This window comes from Schistocerca americana, chromosome 5 (genome assembly GCF_021461395.2).
Source record: "Schistocerca americana isolate TAMUIC-IGC-003095 chromosome 5, iqSchAmer2.1, whole genome shotgun sequence".
NCBI lineage: Eukaryota > Metazoa > Arthropoda > Insecta > Orthoptera > Acrididae > Schistocerca > Schistocerca americana.
Genome location: NC_060123.1, coordinates 147,313,071 through 147,323,436, shown reverse-complemented (window position 1 = coordinate 147,323,436; position 10,366 = coordinate 147,313,071).

Genomic DNA, 10,366 nt, shown 5'->3' with positions numbered 1-10,366 from the left:
GCGCTGGACCGTTGCGTCTAGAGTTATTCTGCCTCCCTTGATAATAATTATTTTGGTTCCCAAATTGTCTCTTTCTCAGATTGTCTCTGTGATAGTCACTACTGCGGAGAGGTGATCTTTCCCTGTAATTATTACTACTCTCCCAACGGTTGTAATACGGGTGGTGTCTGTTTCGGTCACGATTTGTGTTGTGAGAATAGCCTTGTCGCGTCCAGTTATTATTTCTTTCATCGCGGAATTGCGACTGATGTGATCTGTAATTGTTGTGTTCCTGCGTTCTGCGATTGTCAGTGTCACTTTCCAGTTCTTGTAACAGTCCCTGAAAAGCTTCAATGTCGTCTTTGCAACGTCCTGCCAAAATAATATGTCGTAAATGTTCAGGCAGTTTGATTAAGCAAATGCGGATGAGTTCTGAGGGGCTGTATGGGTTTGAAAGATACTGATTCTTATGCAACATGTCTTCAAAATATTTCACAAGACTGGAAAATTCAGATTGTTCGAAACGTTTCATCATTATGATGCTATGTTTTACTCGATCTTGTGTGGCTTGAGACCAATATGCTGAGAGGAAGGCATGGTAAAACTCTCCTTCACTGTGGCAATCGTGAATTACCGATCGCATTCTTACAGCTGGTTCATTCTCCAAGTAGCCACACATAAATTCTAATCTGTGCTCTAACGACCAGTTGGGAGGAAAACAATGAGAGAATTGATGGAGCCATGCTTGTGGATGAATGTCGTTGCCAGAATTTTTAAATGTTTTGAATTTACGTGTAGTAATGAACAGCTTATAGTCAAAGTCATCATGTCGGCGAGTCGCATATCGGTCATTGTTACGTCGTTTCGGCGGTTCCATTTCAAAATTCGGTGCACCTTGCCAATTTCTTTCATAACTTCCGAAGTGTCCTGTGTTATTATTTTGCAGCTTTTCCGTATTTCTAAGTCCCTCTTCCCGTGTTGGAGCGCGAGTGTCCTCTAAAATACGTAATTCTTGTATTACCTGTGTCAGCTGATCTTGTACTTCCCGGATTTCTCTTTGGTGTTGTGTATTAATTTGATTCTGATTTTGTTTGAATTTCCTAATTTGTTCGTACTCTTCTGTGTCATTAAAGACTACCGGTCTTGCGTCAATCAGATTATCATCTACCTTCGTAGATAAATTAGTGAACTGATCCAAAAGTTCGGCTACTTTCTCCGATAGTGTACTTATTTCCTCAGTGTGTTTTTCTGAACCAAGTTTCAGAGTATCTACTGTGTCCTTAAAGTTTTCCTGAGTTTTTGCAAGTTGCGTAACCGAATCGGTAGATGCAACTGAGTCAAATTTAGCTTGCAAGGTCTCATGATTTTCATGAACAATAATTTGCAGTTCTTTTATGGCTGCTTCGTGATTCTGTAATGCATTTTCATGGCGCGAAAAAATAGGTTGAAAATGCTCACAAATTTGAGTTTTTACGTCATTACAGACTTTTTGACATTTCGATTCAATGTGATGTAACTCAGTAGTTAAATCTTCACGCGTTTGTTCAAGAGTTTGTTCCAATGAGTCTAACTTTTGAAGCTGTTGCTGTGTTTGTCTCTGATTTTGTTCCATTGTGTCTAACTCTTGCTGTGTTTGTCTCTGGTGTTGTTCCATTGTGTCTAACTTCTTGAGATTTTGTTCCACTGTGTCTAACTTTTCAAGCTTTTGTCCCATTTGTTGCATTAATTGTAATAACAATGCACTGGTGTCTGAAACATGTTCCTCAGTGCTTTTCGGCAGTGAAGTTGCACCGGCAACATTCACATTTTGACAAGCGGAAAATGTGTCTTGACTCATTTGAGAAAACGGTGAGAACCCAAAACCTGAGTCTGCAGTATTTGCAATATTGTGTTCTGTCATTCCCGATTCCTGAGGCGAGCTGTTGCCGACCAATCGATCGATAACGCTTCCCTGTTCACTACCTGTTTCACTGTCTACACCATTGTTTGCCGCCCGCTCCATTTCCCTATGCGCAATTACCAAATTACTACTTTGAACATTAGTTAATTCATTACTCTGCGGCGCTAACACACTGCCTTCGTCTTCACTGTCATTTCTCAGTTTACTTTGGAGCCTAGTATTACGTTTTTCACACGCCATAATTGTCACAATATTTCACACGATAACACACAAAAGCACAATTTGAAGAGCAAAATAAAATAACATAGCAATGGAAATAATGTCTACTTAATTGCCAGCGCAGCTGCGAAATACTTGGTGCAAATCTACATGCATGCCACAACTGTTTTACTGTACAACAATGAAAAACTACAACTACAAAGGAAATTCTCTCTATGATTACACGCTATCAATAAACAAAATCTACACTAATTACACAAACTACAAGAAAAAAAATCAGAAGATTCCAGTGAGGTATCCTCGGCTAAGGGTCGACATATGAAACGTCCCCTTTTTGAACAATTTATACACGACTGTGCTTAAACTGACACACAATATTTTGTTAGCGCAACGCAATCTGACTTTCAAAATTCCCTACAAAAGAATGGCCCTGACTAACATTAAACTATACCTTTCACAAATCACTTACCTCACAAAAATCTTCGCTGCTCAAGCTACTGCAATACAGCGAGCGCCACTACTGCCAGCTAAATAAAAGATTCAAACTACTGAAGGCACTAACTACTGATAGGGTTAGTTAGCATAATGAAAGATATTAATAGAGAACAAACAATGTATTTACCTTGATATCATCATATACAAATATAGCAGTTCATGACAAATTTCAAAACTCCGCCATCTCTCTCCCCACATCCACCACTGCTGGCGGCTCACCTCCAACTGCGCAACGCTACGCGCTGTTCACAGCCAGCTGCCTAACACTACAATGGCGAGTATTACAACAATGCAAAGCAGCCACAGACTGCACACAGCACAGCCAGTGATTTTCATACAGAGGTGGCGTTACCAATAAAAAAACCTAAACAGCCTACTTACATAGAGAAAACATAAACAGCCTACTTACATAGAGAAAACATAAACAGCCTACTTACACCTTCAGCTACGTCATTTGCTACGACCTAGCAAGGCGCCATTACCAGTTACTATTGATACTGTGAATCATGTACCGTCAAGAGCGACGTTCACCATTAATGGATTAAAGTTAAGTATTCCACCAGCTACGTCCGTTTTTCTCTAATTTCCTTGTCCTGTTCCAGACCTCACGCCAGCCTGCGTTAGCTAAAACGCGTGCCTTTCGGCTTCCTCTATTAACACGGTGTTGGCTCTCCTGCCAACCACAACAGATTCCATCATCGATCTACTCACTTCCTGTCCGTCCATAGTATCTAAGATGGGGTGCTGCGTTTTCTAAGTGCTAACCGCATTTATTTTCACGATTCGACAACACCTGTGTCACCGAACAGACAGAAGATATCCTACGAAACAGAGGGCCTGCTGGGAGATCGCGTCATGGGCACCGTTTTATATTTTCACCACAATCTTCTACTGGGAGAAGGGTCTTCATTTCCTCCTTCGAGAGAGGGATATATACTACCTTTGCATTTAGGCATGCCATTCTATTATACCAGTTTACGTATTAGACATCGGACGAACTCCTCTGCAATTTAATGTATCTCGTATTTTACCTTGTTCCTCCTTCATGATAGGGTTTCGTGGCTCAGATAGTTGTAAATCAGACTGGTATCGCTAAAGTTCGTAGGTCGACCGCCAACTGAGATCTTACTGAGTAACAACGTAGTAGCTTCCGGGTCCGGAAAAATAGTTTATTTGGAGAATGTAAACGTACCGTGATTTTTTTTTACTATAATATTACTAAGCAGCTTGGTGTTGGGACCACAATTCGGACTGGTGGGTTTTTGACTTCTAGACTCACTGCCTTTATATACCCACAAAATAATCATTCCGACGAATGCGGTACCCCGTCTGCTTATCTCAAGTGTTGAAATTCATTACATTCGTGTCCTGTTAATAATATTATCCATGATCTGTTAACTAGTTCCTTCATAACGACACCCAAGAACCCACGACTTTTAATCTACAGATAATAACTTAACTGAATTATTCTGGCACCTAAATATTAAGATATTAGCATGGCGTGGTAAAAAGAAGAAACAATATGAAGACAAGGGGCAATGTTATGTCATCGCTTTATGAGCCGCTCAAGTCCCGAACGCGACTTTATCACAGCTGCGCGCTACATTGGTACTTAAGAGCCAGTTAAGCCCATATGGGTGATTACACTCGTGCGTTCTGAGGCGCAGCAATTAAAACAGGTTTCACAGCCATTGAAGACCCGTAATGGATCTAAGATTGAAAGTAGCCCCGTCAGTGAAACTCGCACGAGTAAATTACGTTTTCCAGTTATGTGTACTCAAGACTTGCTAATTGGCTGAATGTTTTTTGTTATTCACATTTCGGATTCCAGCGTATTCATCTTACGCAAAAACTATTTCGCGAAAAGACTGTAACCAGACACATTAGTGATGGTTTAATTCTATCAGCCAATCCGAAGATTTGCTTCATCATCATAATGTTATGTTTCGTGCCTGGTACGCTATTCAGAGGCAGTTGGAGAAGCACGAAGCACCGTAAAGGTGCTCGAACGTAAATTCCACCCCATGTTAATGCAGAAGACTTACAGTTCCTGAAGATTTCACAAAGGTGGACTGTAATCTCTCAAATCATGATATATGTTCGATATGACATCCCTCGACATCATTGACCATTTGCCCAAAAGTACAAAAAATTTAGCAGTTAGCAAAGCAAACTTTAAACCTAATCTTAAGTAATATCTTCTGCAAAATTCTTTCTTTTCTATATACGAATATTTACTTGAACACTGGCAGCATATTTAATAGGCAATCGTATTTACTATATTGTTAAATTTCTGTTTCTCTTGTTACATGAGTAATGATAGAGACCAATATTTTCATTCTTAATAAATTTTAGCCATTGTGCTGTTTATTAACCTGCAACTGACCAGTGCGTAATCGTACACACAAACGAAAAGGGTCTGCATAGCATTTAAGCTAATTCATTCCACATCACTTGGGCAGAAGTCGCGCAGATGATGCATGGAATTTAGTGCCTACGGCATCATACTTAAAAAAGCATCACATCACGATTCAGACAGTTCTCCCGCAGCTTATTTCTGCATTTAGGAGGGTAGCCATAGCCCTTGAATCTGTGGTATTGTATGGAGATTGCGGTGCCACAGCGAAGTCGGAAACGCGAATCTATACCACAGACATTAGCCAGAGCTAACTGCCACCCGCGACGACATGTGGGAACCGCTCCAGAAGACCACACGTCTCTCTCAGCATCAGCAGCGCCCTCACGCTGAGGTCAATATAGGTGTTGAGGATGCGAGAACTCAGCCTAGTACAAGACCTCAGCAACAACAGTCAGCACCATCGAATAGGACAGTGACCATTAAAGTTCTTGATTAAATGCACTTCGTAAATGTTGCATTTTCTACATCAATAGAACAGTTTGTTAATTAGTGCATTAGGTGATGTTTTACTAGTCCTTGACAATTGTAAATTATCCAGTACTCCTGTGGCAAAGAAGTGTGTAACAGTTTGTTAATTAGTGCATCAGGTGATGTTTAACTAGTCCATGACAGTTGTAAACTATCCAGTACCCAGGTGGCAAAGAAGTGTGTCAAAGTTAAGTAAGTCCTTTATTCGCTTATGAAATAAAGCGAACTTATATTTCATGTGCTCTAGTTTGATGAGCCTCCTCACAGAGCAATCTAAGAACTCAAGAGTTTTAGCGGGACGAAAGTAGTTTCGCCTGACAGCAACAGAAACGATCGGAGTAGACCACAATTCTGAAGGTTCCTTGCGTGATAGTTGCAAGTCCCTGGGTATGCCAAGTAAATGCCGCAACAATTCAGCGCTCCCGCGACAGAAATGTAGGAGTGAAGTAATGTCATAAGTGGGTGATCGTATTTGCCTTTCTTGGATTCCATATGATGATGTTGGCACTGTGTACGATTCATCTGACAAAGGCCATTAGTGAGAGAGTAAGGCATGCGACCGCATGAAGTTCCTGAAAACGTTCAGGTAGTTGTTTGTCAGCGCATTCTTTGGCATAATTCTCTAAACCTTGGTTCAGATCAGCGGTTCCCCACCTTTTTTGGTGACAGAACCCTAAAATATGCAAAATGTTCTTATGTTTATTCTTTATTTATGACCAGTTAATGGAAACCACTACTGAATTCTACAATATATGAAATAACACATAATAAAACAATACACAAAATAACATAGTACTGATTCCAGAGTAAACTGATAAAATTGTTCCCATTTAATGGAAGGTATGAAGATGTTACTTTTTTTTATTTTTGACTAACTGTTTAAGTCCGGGCTCGATACATGGAAGTTGAAGACGCATGTCAGATTCATATTCCAGTCTATTGCGGTATTTTGTCTTTGTATCTGCATATTCTGAGAATTCAGTTTCACATAAGTACGTTGTTGGGAACTGGAGAAGAACAGTCAGAGCCTATGTGGCAAATTGTGGATATTCATCACCGCCCCTGCACCAAAAATCATCAAGTGACATTATTTTGAACAATGGTTCCATTCTTTAATTTCATGTCATTTCTGACAAGGATTCATAGATTTCGTTTGACATATTTTCTGGTACCTGCAAATTTGGTGCAAAACGATTCTGAACACATGAATTCATTTTTATTTTTGTTTTCTACTCTTGGAAAATATGTCTCTAATGATACGCTCATATCATGAAGAAATTGACCAGTGCTTCAAATATTTCGTTTGGTAATACTGCTGTCTCACCAAGCAACACATTCTGTGTCAAAAATTCTCTCATGTTTTGTTGCCAACACAAAAAATACAAAAACCTGTTTTTCAGGTAGTTATTTTTTCATTAGTATTTGAAGCTGTAGTCTGTTTTCCTTGCAAATATAGATACAATTCATTAATTTTTCCAACTATATCAGCCAAAAAAGCTAGTCTAAACAACCTAGATATATCGCCCAAACGAACTTTTAACTTAAAAGAAATATCAGTCATAAAAGTTTGTACACTACTGGCTATTAAAATTGCTACACCAAGAAGATGACGAGAAATTTAACCGACAGGAAGAAGATGCTGTGATATGCAAATGATTAGCATTTCAAAGCATTCACACAAGGTTGGTGCCGGTGGCGACACCTACAACGTGCTGACATGAGGAAAGTTTCCAACCTATTTCTCATACGCAAAACAGCAGCTGGCCGGCATTGCCTGGTGAAACGTTGTTGTGATGCCTCGTGTAAGGAGGAGAAATGTGTACCATCACGTTTCCGACTTTGACAAAGGTCGGATTGTAGCCTATCGCGATTGCGGTTTATCGTAACGCGGCATTGCTACTCGCGTTGGTCGAGATCCAATGACTGTTAGGGAGAAAATGGAATCGGTGGGATCAGGAGGGTAATACGGAACGCCGTGCTGGATCCCAACGACCTCGTATCACTAGCAGTCGAGATGATAGGAATCTTATCCGCATGGCTGTAACGGATCGTGCAGCCACGTCTCGATCCCTGAGTCAGCAGATGGGGACATTTGCAAGACAACAACCATCTGCACAAACAGTTCAACGACGTTTGCGGCCGGCCACGGTGGCCGTGCGGTTCTAGGCGCTGCAGTCCGGAACCGCGCGACTGCTACGGTCGCAGGTTCGAATCCTGCCTCGGGCATGGATGTGTGTGATGTCCTTAGGTTAGTTAGGTTTAAGTAGTTCTAAGTTCTAGGGAACTGATGACCTCAGATGTTAAGTCCTATAGTGCTCAGAGCCATTTGAACCTTTTTTTTTTTTTTTTTTTTTTTTGAAGTTTGCAGCAGCAGGGACTATCAGCTCGGAGACCATGGTGCGGTTACCCTTGACCCTGCATCACAGACAGGAGTGCCTGCGAAGGGGTACTCAACGACGAACCTGGGTGCACGAATGGAAAAACGTGATTTTTTCGAATGAATCCAGGTTCTGTTTACTGCATCATGATGATAGCATCCGTGTTTGGCGACATCGCGGTGAACGCACGTTGGAAGCGTGTATTCGTCATCGCCATACTGGCGTATCACCCGGCGTGATGGTATGGAGTGCCATTGGTTACACGTCTCGGTCAGCTCTTGTTTGCATTGACGGCACTTTGAACAGTGGACGTTACATTTCGTATGTGTTACGACACGTGGCTCTACACTTCATTCGATCCCTGCGAACCCTACATTTCAGCAGGATAATGCACGACCGCATGTTGCAGGTTCTGTACGGGCCTTCCTGGATACAGAAAATGTTCGACTGCTGCCCTGGCCAGCACATTCTCCAGATCTCTCACCAACTGAAAACGTCTGGTTAATGGTGGCCGAGCAACCGGCTCTTCGCAATACGCCAGTCACTACTCTTGATGAAGTATGGTATCGTGTTGAAGCTGCTCGGGTAGCTGTACCTGTACACGCCATCGAAGCTCTGTTTGACTCAATGCCCAGGCGTATCAAGGCCGTTATTACGGCCAGAGGTGGTTGTTCTGGGTGCCGATTTCTCAGGATCTATGCACCCAAATTGCGTGAAAATGTAATCACATGTTAGTTATATTATAATATATTTGTCCAATGAATACCTGTTTATCATATGCATTTCTTCTTGGTGTAGCAATTTTATTGGCCAGTAGTGTAATTCAGCTATTAGTTCGTATAATCTTGTTGAGGTCTTGCCTGGAGATAACCACCTAAATTCGATGTCGAGCAGTAGTGTTTTATATCTGTTCCTATAAACTTTGCACAATATTGCAAACAATCACTATAGATGAGAGTCTAATTTAATGTAATTGATTGTTTTTACTGTTTCATCAAGAACCAATTTTAGATTTAGCGGCATCCTCTCTAGCGCATGTGCTTCTCTATACTGATTACAATGGCTGGAATTTCCGGTTGGCTTTTTATTTCTTACTTGTGATACCTCTTCAGCTGTTTAATTAGTTACTGCCTCAGCCCCATCTGTACAAAACTCGATAAAATCTTTCCAATCGAGACGGTTTATTTCAAAATATTGTTCATAGTGTTAAAAGTTTTTTTTCTGGTAGTGTTAGCTGGCATCGATACGAAACTAGGCAAGTCTTCTTCGAGTGAATGTTTATATGGATATCGTGCAACTATTAGCAAGGTGGCCAGTCCAGCAACATCAGTCGATTCATTAATTTGCAAGGAGAATTTGCTCTGATGAAAGTGACCAACGAGTTCTCAGAATGAATTTTTCACTCTGCAGCGGAGTGTGCGCTAATATGAAACTTTCTGGCAGAGATGAGCAGTGTGCCGCAGCGAGAGTCGAAGTCGGGACCTTTGCCTTTCACAGGCAAGTGTTCTACCGACTGACTTGTCCAAGCACGACTCATGATCCGTCCTCATAGTTTAAACTGCGCTAGTAGCTCATCTCCTGCCTTCTAAACTTCACAGTTCTCCGCCGAAGAATGAAAAAGTCATTGAGGAAACATCCCCCAGGCTGTGGCTAATCCATAATAGTGAAATATCCTTTCTCCCAGGAGTATTGGTCCTGAAAGTTGCGCACGAGAACTTCTGTGAAGTTTGGTTCAAATGGCTCTGAGCACTATGCGACTTAACTTCTAGGTCATCAGTCGCCTAGAACTTAGAACTAATTAAACCTAACTAACCTAAGGACATCACACACATCCATGCCCGAGGCAGGATTCGAACCTGCGACCGTAGCGGTCACGCGGTTCCAGACTGAAGCGCCTTTAACCGCACGGCCACACCGGCCGGCTTGTGAAGTTTGGAAGGTAGGAGATTTGGTACTGTCGGAATAAATGCTGTGGGGGGGGGGGGGAGGGGGGGGGGTCGCGAGTCATGATTCAGTAGCGCAGTCGGTAGAGCACTTGCCCGTAAAAAATGGAGATATCGAGTTCGAGTCTCGGATCGACACGCAGCTCTAATCTTCCGCGAAGTTGCAACTAGCCCTCGTTTGACGTAGCCTGCGAGACCGTTACTTCGACGCTAAACAATGTCATTTGATGCGGGCACTGCAGAAAAATGCTTTGCAGATCATTCATCGCGATACTTTGTGGTATTTCTGTCACACGTGGTTTTATTAAATGCTCAGCGATAGTACGTGGTTCACCTGCTTGTGTAATGCTAAAGCCGACCAAACACGTAACCTCTATGGCTTTTTCATTCACTGTTTGGGTCATATGCTGCGTAGCTTTTTGACTTCTTAATATCTGTTCTTTCTTACGTACAATGAATTCTTCACTCTTTCCCTGCTGTTCGGGTTGTATAGTTTCTAAAAGTCAGCATATCTTACCAGGTTCCGTGGAGCTATTTGGCAGTAGCTTGTTAGATGACATGCAGA